At 47.7% G+C, this 14,214-nt stretch overlaps 1 long non-coding RNA gene across 2 annotated transcripts in view; it reads right to left on the bottom strand.

Moving 5' to 3' along the window:
* The window catches only part of LOC136018246 (uncharacterized), a 54,697-nt gene extending 46,925 nt beyond the window's left edge, over window positions 1-7,772 (bottom strand). For both annotated transcript variants that reach the window (XR_010614311.1, XR_010614312.1), the window contains exons 1-2: window positions 7,625-7,772; window positions 1,459-1,572 (exon numbers count right to left, since the gene is read on the bottom strand). This is a non-coding gene — a long non-coding RNA (uncharacterized LOC136018246). The remainder of the gene's footprint in view (window positions 1-1,458; window positions 1,573-7,624) is intronic.
* Window positions 7,773-14,214: the final 6,442 nt, after the last annotated feature.

The raw sequence follows: 14,214 nt of genomic DNA, 5'->3' as shown, positions 1-14,214 counted from the left end.
AATTTATTACCTAACCATACCCTTTCTCCAAGTTCCCCATTTAGATCTGCCAGGTACAAGAGATGGAATGAGCCATCCTGTGTTGATACAAGGCAATCAGGACAGGTTAATGGACATTTTTCTGTTCACATAGAGCAGTTGCAGGTCGGTGTCTGCACAAGCTCACCTCAGCCATGCTGCCCCTGTTATTCACGGCACTAAACACACTTGGAGTGAAGGAGGAATAAAACCAGTCAGTTCTGGGACCTTTTCCCTGCTGTATGTTATGCTATGCACTGTCAGAAAGTCTATCAAAGTACACATCTGAGCAGCCCGTTTTGGCTTTTAATGTTGCTTAATATAGACTTCTAAGGAGTATCTTCCGTTCAGACACGGCTAACTTGAGATCACAGCATGAACATTAAACACAGGCAGCTTTGAAACACAGTGGTATGCACAGTGAAGCAGCAGAGCTCAGACCAGCATAGGTCCCCATCAAGCTGGAGAGATCTGCCAAGCAGGTCCCTTGTCAGCAGCCTCTCTGTCCCCAAAGGACTACTTTGCCCTGCAAGGGGCAGGAAAATACCTGTAAGTGCACAACACATCCTTGTTCCTGCTACACACATTACACCCCTTTCTGCTGATTTTTCTCCCCTCTAATCTCAGGCAAGTTGTGCCCGGAAAGGAACACAGAGGCACCAGCAGAAGGTGCAGCCTTTATAGCACATCAATGGCAAATTGAGTAACGGGGGAAAGCACTAGATGTGCACTGCATGCTGCACTTCATACAACCAAAACATCTTCCTAAGAGAGATCAGGAACCAGCCTTCCCTGGATAAACACTGGGCCAGAACAGATAGAGATTACTGAGAGGATATCCTCATGGATGACAGCACACAACCATACACCAAATTTAGCCTTCTTTCCTTCAGCTCAGCATAACAAGAACCCAGACAAAGCAAAACACCCTACACATCCTTCCTCCCCACCAGCATCCAGCCCACGGGGCTTCTGGCAGAGTTTGGATTAAAAAGCACATGAGCAGCCCCCTTGTTTCTCATCGACAGAGCTGCACACTTCGTCCAGGCTGGCGCCAGCATCGGACATGGCTGCCTGCAAGCAGCAAGGATGCTCAGCAAGGGGGGAACTGTGAAGTGAGCAGAGTTCACCTGGCCCTCTTGGCACAATCTGCATGGATGTTTCCATCTCGTATCATAGCATCTAACCTGGCACACTGCAAGGAATTTTGGGTTGTGTTGCTTACAAATAGAAGAAACTTTCAAGATAAAAGGGGTGCTCACACCAAACTTGTCTGATTTTCATGCACAGAAACATTACTAAGCAGCAAAACCACAGGGAGTTCACATCAGTTTGGCTCAGCAATTTAGTTGGAGCCCTATGGGAGCTTGTATTGTTTGCTTCATCCTGGCATGTGTTCAGACCATTCATTCACTGCCCACGCTGTGGACCCTGACTCACCTCCCCAGTTCTTCTCTTCCTGGTGAGTTCAAAAGATGTTGCATCTTCCCAGGGGATTAGCACATCAAGCAGTCATCTCCATCCAGGATTCTAGTCTTATCAGTAGCCTGTTTCCTGAAGAATGGGAAAGAACAGAAAAAACCCACCCAAACAGATCAGCAAACTATGATCTGCTTGTGCTCTCTTCTCCTTAAAATATTAACTAGACATTGACATACTGTAGTACTTGCTGCATGAAACATGCTGCTATCAGGGATAACCGGCACATTACAACGGGCTATGAATCAACTCAACTGCTGAGGTTTCAAGTCCTTTTGCTAGGCAAAAGTGAAATATGCTCCCTCACAACGAAGTGACCATTTCAGTATGTTTTCCAGTTATCTCCAGAACATTTATTAGATTAGGAGGTTTTATTTATGGACACCGAAACTTTGCTGTTTCCCAGCAAAGAGGTTATTATCTATTTAATGTTCCTTTTGTTCTTCTGGACATTTGCATTTATTTATTCTGATTCATTGCTGCACAGGTATGAGGCTTCAACTACTCATAGTTTTAAATAAACTCGCAACACACACATCTTTGATATTTAAAACATCTTTCCTCTAACAGTCTCCCTAGAGCCAGAGTATCTCCATTCCCAGGTGAAATCCAAGCATCCTAGGATCAAACCTGCTTGCAACAGCTAACATTAAACTTTCAAAGGACTCATACAACCCTATGCAAGTGTTCTTCACAGTTCTGGACATTTATGAGAAAGGCAGAGCTTGTTACAACTGATTTAGTTGATAAGGATTCACAGATAGGGATCATTTCTCCAGTGCTTTACTACTGGGATGTTATTTACCCTCCAAATAAGCCCAGCCCATTCAAAGCTGGCCTTGCTAGCAGGGAAATTTCACTTACGTCTGCCTCTGCCCATTGGTGAGATTAAATGTGTGCCCCCAAGTGATTTGAATTTACGACCAAAAGCAGAAAATGTTTGCCTGTGCCCAAGCCATCAGATTTGCATGCAAGTTTTAGATTAAATGATCTGTTTAACATTGACGAAACCAAAACCCAAGCTGCAGGCTAGGGATCTGAACCGCGCTGCAGTACCAGGGCCTGAGAAACAGAGAGCCCACTGTGCTTCTGCCAGAAACAAAATGAGCATGAAGCAAGTTTCCAATGGAAACCAGGCATGAAGAGTGTCTCCACCCAAAAATACTGGATTTCAGCTTTGGTTGGACTCAGATGAATGTGTAATGTTACTCTGAGCATCAGTCACCAATCTTACAGTGCTCAGTAGCGGCTTTCCTTTTGACAGGGGTGATGGGTGCATGTACATGCCTGTGTCTTATGTCCAGGCTTCCTTAGGTGCTGCATGTACTGCATATTTTAAATTGTATGGATATTTTTAATGCCTCTCAATCAGAAAATATCTGGAACCAAATAATACATGAGCAAAGGCATCACATACAACATGGGATTTGCAAGTTTTGGTGGAACTTGGATATAAACTCTGGGGACCTTTGAAATCAAAGTTGGTTTAATCAGTTAATGCAAGCAATGGATTTGGATTGGCCCTATAAAACAGTCAGAAACTCAATGTATCTGGCTGGTTTTGACATGGGCTTTTTCTCCCAAGCACAACTGCTTGTGGTTCAACAGATGGCCATTTGGCGAAGCATTGGCCCATTTCAGATTGAGCGCAGGCAGAATCTTCTCAGTGGACATTTTAAGTTTCCACAGTGGTGGTATCCGAACAGAAACTGCAGTTGCTTTAATTTCTATGCTAAGAGCACAAAGCATCACCCCACTGCATGAGGAACTGCCAGCAGTGCCACCAGCACCACAGTGACATGAAGCTAAACATGAGCAACTGGGACACTAAAGGAGCAGAGTATTCAGCAGAGGTATATTAAACCTTAGCACATGGTAGCCATCATCCCATTTCACAGACAAACACATTTACTGCTTTTCAGGCCATCTCCACCAGTACGTACAGGGCATCCACTTTAAACAAAGTAATCTTTAACTGTGATGATATCAGCTCTGCCTTTGTCAAATCCAAATTCTGCTTTTGAAGACAGCAAGGAAGGAACACATGAAGATACCATTCTGGCTGACACTCTACAACCACCCCTTTTTCCCCAGCTTATCCCATTTCACTTATGTAAAGAACCACAGGCAAGACACCTCTGAAACCAGACACAAGAACATGCTGCATCCCCTCAAAATCAGTGGCCAGTTTTTGTTCAGGCAGCAGCAAGTTTTTAGTCTGTGCAAAACCTGAAGCCAGGGGGCTGGGGACCACTTCTCACACTAAGGACCAGGAGGATCTGCTGAGAAGCTTTAGCTTCTGGTGATGGCTTTGGGATTGGTGCACAGCCCACAGGTCGAGTCAGGAAAGCACTGCTGGTCCTTAAGCATCTCCTGAGCAGGGACCTCACAACCATCTTTCTGACCTAACCATAGAACAGGCATAAAAACCCTTTACTTGAAAGAAAAGGGGGAAAAAACCTCAGTACAAACACAGAGGATCTGCTTTTGAACCCATTTAACAGAAGAGTAGCTTTCACAACATAAATAACATGGCTTTAGATAGAGCTGCGTACAGAAGGATGGGACTGAGGTTGCCGGAGATGCAGGTGGTGAGGAGAGCGCCTGCAAATGAGCTGATCTCCATGTTCAATGTTTCTCCAGTCATTTTCATATTAGCATATCTCTAAGTGCATATAATTTTCACATCAAAGAGTAATTTTTTAGGTATTTAAAAGGAAAAAAGAAAGAAAAAATCCTCAGATTGAAGCAGAGAATAATTTCTTTGCTGAAGTCTTTCAAGCAGCTCCTCTCTATGGCATGACAGAAAAATTACAGAGGAGACAAGCATTTAGAAAACTCTTGCCTGGAATTCAGATGATTCTTCAAGCACACAGTAAAAAAGGTTCAGTCAAACTGCTACAGAACGTGTAAAGGAAGCCCTGGTAGCACCATCCACCCAGAATCTTAACTGAGGAGCAACCTGCATCCTCTGCTTCTGGCTTAGGGGATGAAGTCATCAGCCTTTAGGAGCTTGTGGTGGGAAGGGAAAACTGAAGATGAGCCTGAGCTCTTCTTCTCTCCCCCTGGTCCTTCCTGGTTGGGGTGGGAGAGAACAGCTGTGAGCATCTCTCCCTATTTTCCTCTACATTGCTCATCCTCTGCTCTGCTTTCTACAAAGCCCCTTTGTTCCTCTGGGCCTGGACCAGAGCAGCAGGGACAAGTGTCAGGCACTTCTCTACAGCCCTAACCAGGTCCTTGCAGGGGCCCATTTATTCCCTCCTGCCTCTTGAAGCAGCTCATGAGGCCAGCCTTTGGTGCTCTGTTCCAACAATCTCAGGAACTGGGCTTAGGCAGGAGCTCTCCTTTAATGAGATTTTATTAAAAGACTGTGTTGCAAATAGCCACTTAAGCAAGTGAACCTTTGGAGCCTTTAGTCCGTGATGTCAGTACTGTGGCTAGAGGTTTCTTGAGAGTATTAAACCTGATGCTAATATAGGGCTGTTCTATATGACAGCTATAAACCTGCTTAAGCATACCAGGCAGGAGGCCAGCAAGGCTTTTTGTTGCCTATCAGGGCTTGGCTAAAGGTCTCCTGCAGCAAGACAGGAGGAAGGAAGGTGCTAGGTTGGGATTCAGCTCTCCCTCACCTCCCTTGCAGGCCAGAAAATCCCCTCAAGACTGGAAAAATCCACATAGCAAAAGCTACACAGCAAAGACTTGTCTGTAACTATGTCTCCTTTGCTTGGTTAAATTATCCACCTCTGTGCCCAGCATGTGGGGCTCCATCTGGAGCAAGGAGGCCCCCAAAAGCAGCACTGCGTCACCACCCAGAAGTGATACCCCACACCACCTCTTCCTCCACATCCCAACTTGCAGCCATGAGCAGTGGCTATAGTAATACCCAACATCTATCTTAAGCCAATTGAGCTTGTTCACACATCCAATAGCACCATTTAGACAAGTCTGGCTTTTAGCTGTGTCCTCCTCTACTCTCAGGAAGCTGGTTTGCCCACCTTCCTTCTTCACACGTGCATCCCCAGGGCTACACGTGTCCACCAGCCGCTGCCTGCCCGCAGCAAACCCTCTTGTTTGCAAATCACACCCAAGATACACAAGGAATGCGAACAATGTTTGCCAACAGTAACTGATATTAAAACTAACAGTAGAACTGGTTTGACCCACCTGTCAGCTGGGGAATGATAAGCAGAGGGCATAATAGCACACACTAATCACGTCCTAATCCGCAGTTTTCCACCAATAGGTGGCACCAGCAATTTTTGGATACGCTACAACATGGTACATCTGTTCCCTTGCACAAGGCATCCAGCCCAGAAGATGGATGGACCATCTATTGCAATAGCAGCATTCAGCCCCTTTCTGTTGGAGTTAGGGAAAGGTTAAAACTCCTGTAAACCAATTTTTCCTTCCCCAAACAAACTTATTTTCAGGAATGAACCTAACCTGAGTAAGCCTTCCAGGGAACATGGGTCTGGAAGCTATATGCAAATAGATCAAACAATTTGTTTAAAATGGAAGCACAGACTGAACCTCCAAGAAGGCAAACAGCAAGCATACAGTTTAACACAGCAAAAACCAAAGCTTCTTGTAACCAAGTCTGGCCACTCATGTGAAAACATCTATGTTACAGTCTAACACAATTTCAGCACATGTCATGTAAATATATTACCTTGATTAGTGCATCCTACAGGAGAAAACACCAAACCACACACATGCCCAAGATACACATGCTCAATCCCCATGCACCCAATAAAGAAAAAGCAACCCATTCTAGGTCAAACTGAGCCTGTGGCCAGCACAGCTCCACATGGAAAACCCCTCAGAACCAAGATGAGAGTAGAAACAGCCCAACGAGCAAACTTCCATCAGCCGTCCCAAACCCAGTACAGGTGCATGGCATCTAACAGCTTCAGCTTACAACTCCACACAGCTGAATTCAGCCTGTATAAATTATTAAAGAGTCTGCAGAACATTACACAGTTCATGTAGTTAATGATTATAGTTCAGTGTCTAGGTCAGATATAATTAGATGTTACATTAAAATAGCTTCACAGAGCCATTTATTCTGATTTAATTACTTAAAATGATAATATAATGAGCACTGCTTTCAAAGAAAAAAGAAATCTTTTAATGAGCTCATTTTAAGTTAATATAAGGCAAATTAATCATTTAACAAAATGCAGTAAAAGACAAGTTCATATTTTAAGATATGTTTTGCCTGTGTCAAGGAGGTTAGTTTATTGTCATGGCGGGAGACACACAAATGGGTGGCTCTTGAAACAACACCACATCTGAAATACCGTACATCTGGAACATCTTTAAACCATGTTTTCTTCCTTCCCTAGATATACCTGTTACATGAGAGCCCTTTGAAATACAACCTGGGCTGCAGATTTATGACTCTCAAACTGTGTCTTTATTCCAATGTGAAACAGAGCAACAGCCATGCAAAGCAGTTACCCAAAGTAGGTGAGCTTGTGATAAAGGGTTAATTGTGGGTTGGTTCATTAATCATTCATTTGCTGGCTCAGAAAATTAGCTTTCACTTGTTTGTTTGCTCAAGACGTGATAAGCCCATTCCCTCGCTAGCTCATCTATTTTCTTCCCTTTGCATTGTTTTAGAGATTTTAATCCTTTCCAATTTTTGTAATCAGTCATTTCGGTCTTTTAGCAGGAACATTTCCAAGCAAGCAGCAATTATTGGAGTGAAAGCAAGAAACTCTCTGCAGGGAAGGCAGCAGGCTCTGGTTCATAACCCTGCCAGAAACCGCATCCCTCTTCTTGCGCCCCACATGGCAGCTTATGCAGGAGCCAAGCAGAGGTGTCCCCTCTTCAGAGCCAGAGATACCCCATTTGTACTGCAGACAGGACTCCCTGCACTTGCACAGGCATTTGAATAAACATCTATATTGTGTTGAAAAGCAAGTGAAGACGTACTGAGATGTTTGCAGGTCATCTCTCAGCCACTACTGCTTATCCTTTTCTATCCTAACCTGAAACCTCAGCCTCACTAAGCAAGAAGTTAAAAGCCTAGAGGTATTTGTGGAGGAGATAAAGGAGGGTCCTACTCCCAACCCCGTATTTTTTCCCTCTGCATAAAGGATAAATCAAAACCAACAACACAAACCTCTCTCGATGTTTGCAAACATTTCCATGCAAAACGCACGGTCTTCCAGCTCAGGCGTCACTTGGATACCCTGGTGAGAGAGTAGAGACTGACTGTCAAACAGCAACTGCACTACTGCCACTGGGAACATAAATAATTTGGGGCTACGTGTTTCTTTCTTAATGTATCATCTCTGTTCCCAATTAGGTAAAGCCAAAGGCTTTCAGCTGCCGTGATTCCTCAGCAGCAGAGACAGGAGCAGGAGTGAGTTTGGTGCTATGACAACGCTGTGGGTGCCACCTCTCTCACAGGTGGTACAGGCAGCCTTCAGGTGCACCCACCCATCAACTCTCACCCCATCCCTCCCAATTACTGGGGCTTGGGTAGACCAGGACTGGGATAAACAGGATGTGCGCAGCCAAAAGCAACCTCAAAAGCCACTCGCTGCTGCTTCCCCTTTCCTAGTCCAAAACATGGATTTCGAAGAAAAACACAACATCTCTGAGCCACAAGGCCCCAGCGTGAGTCTCATGTCACACAGCCATTAATAAGGCTTTGCAGACAAATCTGACTGCAGTGATAATAGGCTTAAACAATTAAATATAAAAAAGTCCTGTGATGGAGTATTTTTCTTCTCTGTTCATTGTAATGATTTTCTAGATGCAGCTCATTTTATACCATGCAGGCAGCAGTGTTCCAGAGCTAATCAGGCCACATGTTTTCACATTTAGAAAAGAAAACTAATTAAAAAGAAATGAAAAATGGAAAAGGAAAGAAGGAAAGAAGGTTTGCAAGGAGGACTGGGAGGTTTGGGTCGGAGGGGAGTGGTGAAGGAATCCTTCAGGAATGTATACATTCACTCTGCTCCGCTCTGCGTTTTGTTTTCAGAATTGTTTCTGGCAGAAACCTAAAGAAAAATACGAACCAGATGTGCAAGGAAATAGTTTCTTCATCAGAAAGAGAAGAATAGCTCTCTGTCTGCCAAGAGACTTTTAGCCTTTACGTTTTACAAAGGTGATGTTAAAAATACCTTTCAGTGATGGCTTCTCCTTCAGCAGCGCCAGGGGCAGCCAAGCCATGGGGAGAGCATCTCTTTGAATGGGGATGCCCGAGGAGAGCAATTGCCCATGGAGGAGGTCTGCAGGCCTCAGGTGCCTTGAGGTCTGGAGCGCGCAGTGGCAGGCCCTCTTGTGCAATCACAGCGTGTCTGGCTGCAGAGACCCCATGGTCCCAGTGCTGCTGAGCTGGTGCTGACGGGCAGGCAGCCAGCACGTCGGGCAGGTACCTGGCAGGCAGCTGCAGCGGTTGCATTAGGGTTTTTCCAACCACTCCCAATGATTTAATGTGCCGGGGGCTCAATCCTGAGCCATGGCCTCACAGAGCTGGGTGCTGCACAGAGACCAGCCCTCCTTGGAGCTGGTTTAGGGACCAACCAGGTGGGGGGGACCCTGAGGGTCCAGCGGGCAGAGGGATCCCCAGCCCAGTGCTGCCCACAAATGCAGTGATGGGTCTGCTGTGGAGAGAGCGGGCAGCTTGGCATGGAGCTACAGCAAGCTCTTCCCTGCCTGGGGCAGCCTGGAGGGAAGAGAGGCTTGGAAAGTCTCATCTGAGAGCACCCCTTGGCAGAAGGGAGGTGGGCAGCACCCAGGAGCACCCTGTCTGCTCCTCTGCAGGAGGGGTGAGTGCTTAACTGCTTTCCCTTTCATTGCCCGCTGTCCTTCATTTGCCACAAGAAGCAAATCCCTTTCAGCAAGAGGACACTGCTGCTTTCTGCTCAGGGATGCTGACACTGCCTGTGCTGGCATCAGGCAGGGTGATGGCTGCTGCTTCAGCCCTGCCCTGGCCCTGAATCACCCCACACCACTGGGGTGATTCCCCAGTGCCTATGCCCACCTCCCTGGTCATCCGCACCAGGCGGAGTGAAAACACACACAGCATCTCTGCTGACAGAGATCTTCCCCTGGCTGTGCTGCAACACGTGGGAAAGGTCCCAGGAGCGGGTCAGCAGCTTAAGCACAGCATCTTCACGGAGGAGTGAGGAGGGGAGGAACTGAAGACCAAATGGTGGGGGCAGAAATAAAACCAAACTATTCCCTCTGATCCAAAACACTGACTTCTGATGAACTAGCCACAAGCAAGAGGGAAGGTGTTGAAGTGCCTCCATGCCTCATCCTGGGGCTGGGGCTGCGCCTGAAGTCCAGCTCCCCTCCGTTGCTGTGTGCTCTGTGTCCCGCTGGGAGAAAGGGGTCCCACCACCCCGTGTTCCCACACTGTCACCCATGCGTGCTGCAGGGGCGCAGCTGCCTCTCCAGCCTGTCAGGACCCCTGCAAGCATCCCCAGTGCTTCCAGTGAGGGCAGCGGCTTGGGAAGAGAGTTCAAGTGGAAGTTAATGAGGACAGGAAGAGGGCAAGAGCGAGCAGCCAGGGAACTTTAATCTCATTAAACACACCTCAAGGCTTAATTTTGCTAAGAGGAGTCTTTTTCTTGCCTTTAGCCTTGCTCCAGCCTCCCTGCACCAGGAACAGGCTTCAAGGGGGCTTGTCTCTGCTTCAGGCAGGTCAGAAACCTCTCTGATCCCTGGACTTGAAAAGGGAAAATAAAAGATGTTATGAGCTGATTTTCACTTGATTTACCTGATCTTCAGGGAACCACATCAGGCCAGATGAGCAGGCTTTTGATGAGGCTCTCCAGCGGCAGTAGCGAGCAGTGGGTCTTCCCTAGGTGTTTGCTGTCCAGAGTAGATGAATTTCTGTCTCTCAACAGCTCTTAATTCCAAGAAAAAAGTTTCTCAAGATTTCACAATCAAAGCTAAGGAAACCCAAGGCCTTACTACAGTAGTGTTACAGGATCTTTGTTTTCTGGCCAGCTCTGCTTAAAGACAAACAAATGCTGCAATCTCTGAAGCTGGCTCAGAGAATCGGCTTAGTCCTCATAGGCACTAGCTAATACAAAAATCAAGAAGTTCAATTTTCTGCACTGCAAAATGACAGCTTCATCTGTTCGAAAGCCAGCAGCATCGGCTTCCCAGGTCTGTCACAATCCCCCATCAATCTGAAAAGCTCAGTTTTATTTCACAAAGTGTCTAAAGCAGCCGAGATTCCACACGGGACACCCAGAAGAGAAGTTTAACAGTGCATGTTTCATGGTGATTGGCAAATTATCAGGTCATTGCTCCAACTTCCACAACCATCATCAGCCAACAGCAATAAAAATACAGGTCTTGGTCTCAGAAGCCTTCAAACTAGTTTCCCGAGTTCGACTTCATGACAAGATGCTCACTACAACACTACAGAAGCACTGAGCTGCTTAATTAGAATAACACAGATGCAGTGCGGTTTCTAAGTCAATCAGAACAATAAATATGGAACCACCAGATTTCTGCAAGAATTACTCAAACGTTTTGCTTGCTTTGTGTTTCAAATACAATTTTTCTATTTGATCAACAAGTAACCCTGAAGAATCGCATTCCTTCTTAGGCAGAGCAGCATCTCTTCAGCTTACCTGGGATTTGCCTTATTCAACAGTCTCAGCACTAGGAAACTCCAGCATCCTCATTTCTTTCAGCTCCCCCACCTGACAGGGAAGCCAGCATGTGTACAGGGTGGATATCTCCAACCTCAACATTTCCCTCACAGCAATATCAAGAAAACACTCCAGGGGTTTTGTTAATAGAGAGGAACTTCAAACACCCTTTATTCCTGGATTTAAGCAGGCTGTAATCCTATAGGGCTGATTTTTCTCTCACTGGTGAGAACAGATACCAATGAGTTGTTTCCTGAAACACAACTCCTACTGATTTTTTTCCCCTTGCTTGAAAACCTTTAAGTTCCTTGGAATAACCAGCTGCCAGGCTCTCCCTATCACTTCTGCCCCAGCTTTAGGGAGGCTGCTGACTGTGCTGGAGGTGATGTGGCACAAGCCTGCCCCATGCCCCCTGATTCTGTGGAAGCTGGGTCTCATTGTGCCACATCATCTGCATCCATCTAGCCAGCAACAAGAGCTGTTTTGCCCCCAGAAACACTGCTTGGTGCAGCCCATTTGCTAGGGGAGCTTCAGATCCCGTGCATTCACCTTTCCCTGCTTGGCGGTTTGTTCCAGTCTCTCTGGCCTATGCAATCTGGCCTTAACCAGGGCTCTGCCCTGCCTGCTCCTGCCCTGCTGCCTGCGCTGCCTTGGTCTCCTGGGGCTGAGCAGCATCGCCAAGGGGATATAGGGCTGTGATTATGCACTGCAATTCCCTGCTCGTGTGGGCTGGCAGAAAATTACTGCTCAGCCAGAGAGGAAAATAACATCTTATTTACTGTCTCTCCTGGGACTTGTCTGAGGTCTGAGCAAGTGCTGGCTCACAGGCTGCGGAGGAGAGGTGCCGAGATGCAAAACCCAGCTGCAAGCACCACCACATGCTCCTCACCTCGGCTTTGCTGGAGCCCCACACCAGCCCCTGTACTGGCATTGGTACCCATGCCAGCAACAGCATCCCCTGTCCCTCCTAGCTATCCCTGAGGCCAGGCTGGCAGAGGATGGGGACCTCCTGCTTTCAGACACTGCAGGCAGACAAAGGCAGTTTGCTGTGACCAGCGGGTGACTGCCTCTCTGCAGGCAGCAGATGTGGGGCTGGTTTAGCAAACACACTCAGGGACCTGGGGTGCACTGGCCAGGGGCAGGCAAGGCCCCTCTGCGTGCTTCTGCCCCACAGTGTAGCCACGATAGCCAGGAGTTTTGATAAAGGACACTGCCTCCCCATTTCACTTTCCTGCTGAAAACATCTGGTCTGCTTGGCACCTATGCTGCAGCAAATATAGCAGAGCATCTTGCTCATGGGCACAGTGCCACCATGACAGATGGGTACGAGCACAGGCAGCCAAGAGACCTTGTATCAGCATCAAGTGTGTTTGCTAAGGGCAGGATTCTCAGCCAGAAATGTCAAAATGGCTGAGTTTCCATGCCTATAGATACCAGGCAGGCGAGACTGTGCTGAACTGGCTGTGGGCAGGATTAACTCTGAAATGAGGGGGGAAAGCTAATTTCTGCAGCTGCGGAGCATAGGTTTCTGGTCGCGTGGAGCTGGATTAGCTTCTGGCTCAGGGATGTTCCTGCTGCCTTGTCCCATTTCCAGGCGAGAGAGCCCACAGATCATCCTGGAGCTGGCGGGACACCATTATGGGTGAGAAACCCATAACGCCACAGCCGGGAGGAACATGGGCAACAAATTCATCTTTGTAAAATGCGTTGAGACCTGCTCTCAATTAACCTCAGGTCAGCGTGACAGGCACGGGGAGGTGCCAGCATGTCCCTGCTGTGCACACCCTGGCAGCCTCGGGCAGAGCTATGCCTGGCTTCAGCAGGATGACTATTGCCTTCGTTTTCCATCGGGGGAAGAGCAAAGGACTAATTGCACTAATTAGCGTTGCCCTCATTTTGCAGTGATTTCAGGGGCTGGGCAGAGCGCTGAGCCTCCTGGTGGGTTGGGAAATGAGGAGGGAGTGAGGAGGAGCAGATGTGCAGCAGCAGAGGTGTGGGGTGGGCTCCACAGCCAAGCCCATGATCACCCTGGGTGGCTGGGTGAGAGCAGATGCTGGGTGGGTCTGACAACAGAAGCCATGGGTGCACGGCCGAGCATCCTCCACCCCTGCAGCCACCGCCGCCTGAGGCTCCCTCTGCACCCCGCCAGCCACCACGACCCTTCTTCCATCGGCATTAGGAGAGAGAATGGAGCAGCGCTGGGCAAAGAAAGACTGAGCTGCCTGTGCCATGCACCCCGCTGTGCACAGCTTGCCCTCCGCCGCCCGGCTCCTTGTCTCCGCTGGCTGTAATGAGCCCTCTCTGACAAGTGATTGACTCGGCCATTATATTCCTGGGTGATCAGAGAAACAAACACACTCCATATAAAAATCTCAGCTTTCTAATCCTGAAGGCACTTCCTGTGGGAAAACTTGGCCGGTTGCTCAGAGCAAGATGGAGCAGCATGGGACAAGCTATTCAGAGAGGTTGGGAGAAATTAGGAGCAGGGCAGCAATGTTTTTTCTCCCTGCATTGTTATAGCCTGCCTCGCTCTTTCTTCAGCTGGTACTTGAAGGAAAAAGTAACACAACACACACCCTGAATGGGAGAGGAAGGAGAGCTGGCAGGAACCAGCACGTCTGCACTTGTTTTACGTTTTTATATTTATTATAATGCTCTGGAAGTCTCTTGCATTCCCGCAGCCTTTGGAACAGCACTGAAATAAGTTACATGCTGGGAAATGCTCCATTTCCAGCAGCTCTGGACAAACATGTCTCCTGAAGGGACCAGCAAGGATGGGCACAGAAGTAAGATACCTGTGCTTAACCCCATCTGTGAAATGTCCATATTCTTCAGCCTGAGCCATTTTTACAGAGGCAGGAGTGAGCCTCAAGCTGGCCTCGAGCTGACCATGAGGGTGCTGGAACCAGGGTGTTTGAGCACCTTTGAGCACATATGAAACACTCCATGTGCACAGATGCCCTTTCCTCCTCTCCCACAGACTGGGCAAGTTGTATCTTCCCCAGTGTGAGCAGCTCTTCCAGGCACAAACTCCAGTGCCTGTCTTGGGACAAGAGAGCTGGGAGAGGCACAGCTCTGCCAGGTAGAT

The sequence above is a fragment of the Lathamus discolor genome, chromosome 7 (genome assembly GCF_037157495.1).
Source record: "Lathamus discolor isolate bLatDis1 chromosome 7, bLatDis1.hap1, whole genome shotgun sequence".
NCBI lineage: Eukaryota > Metazoa > Chordata > Aves > Psittaciformes > Psittacidae > Lathamus > Lathamus discolor.
Note: the sequence above shows the minus strand (reverse complement) of the source record. Positions and strands in the feature narration are given on the sequence as shown.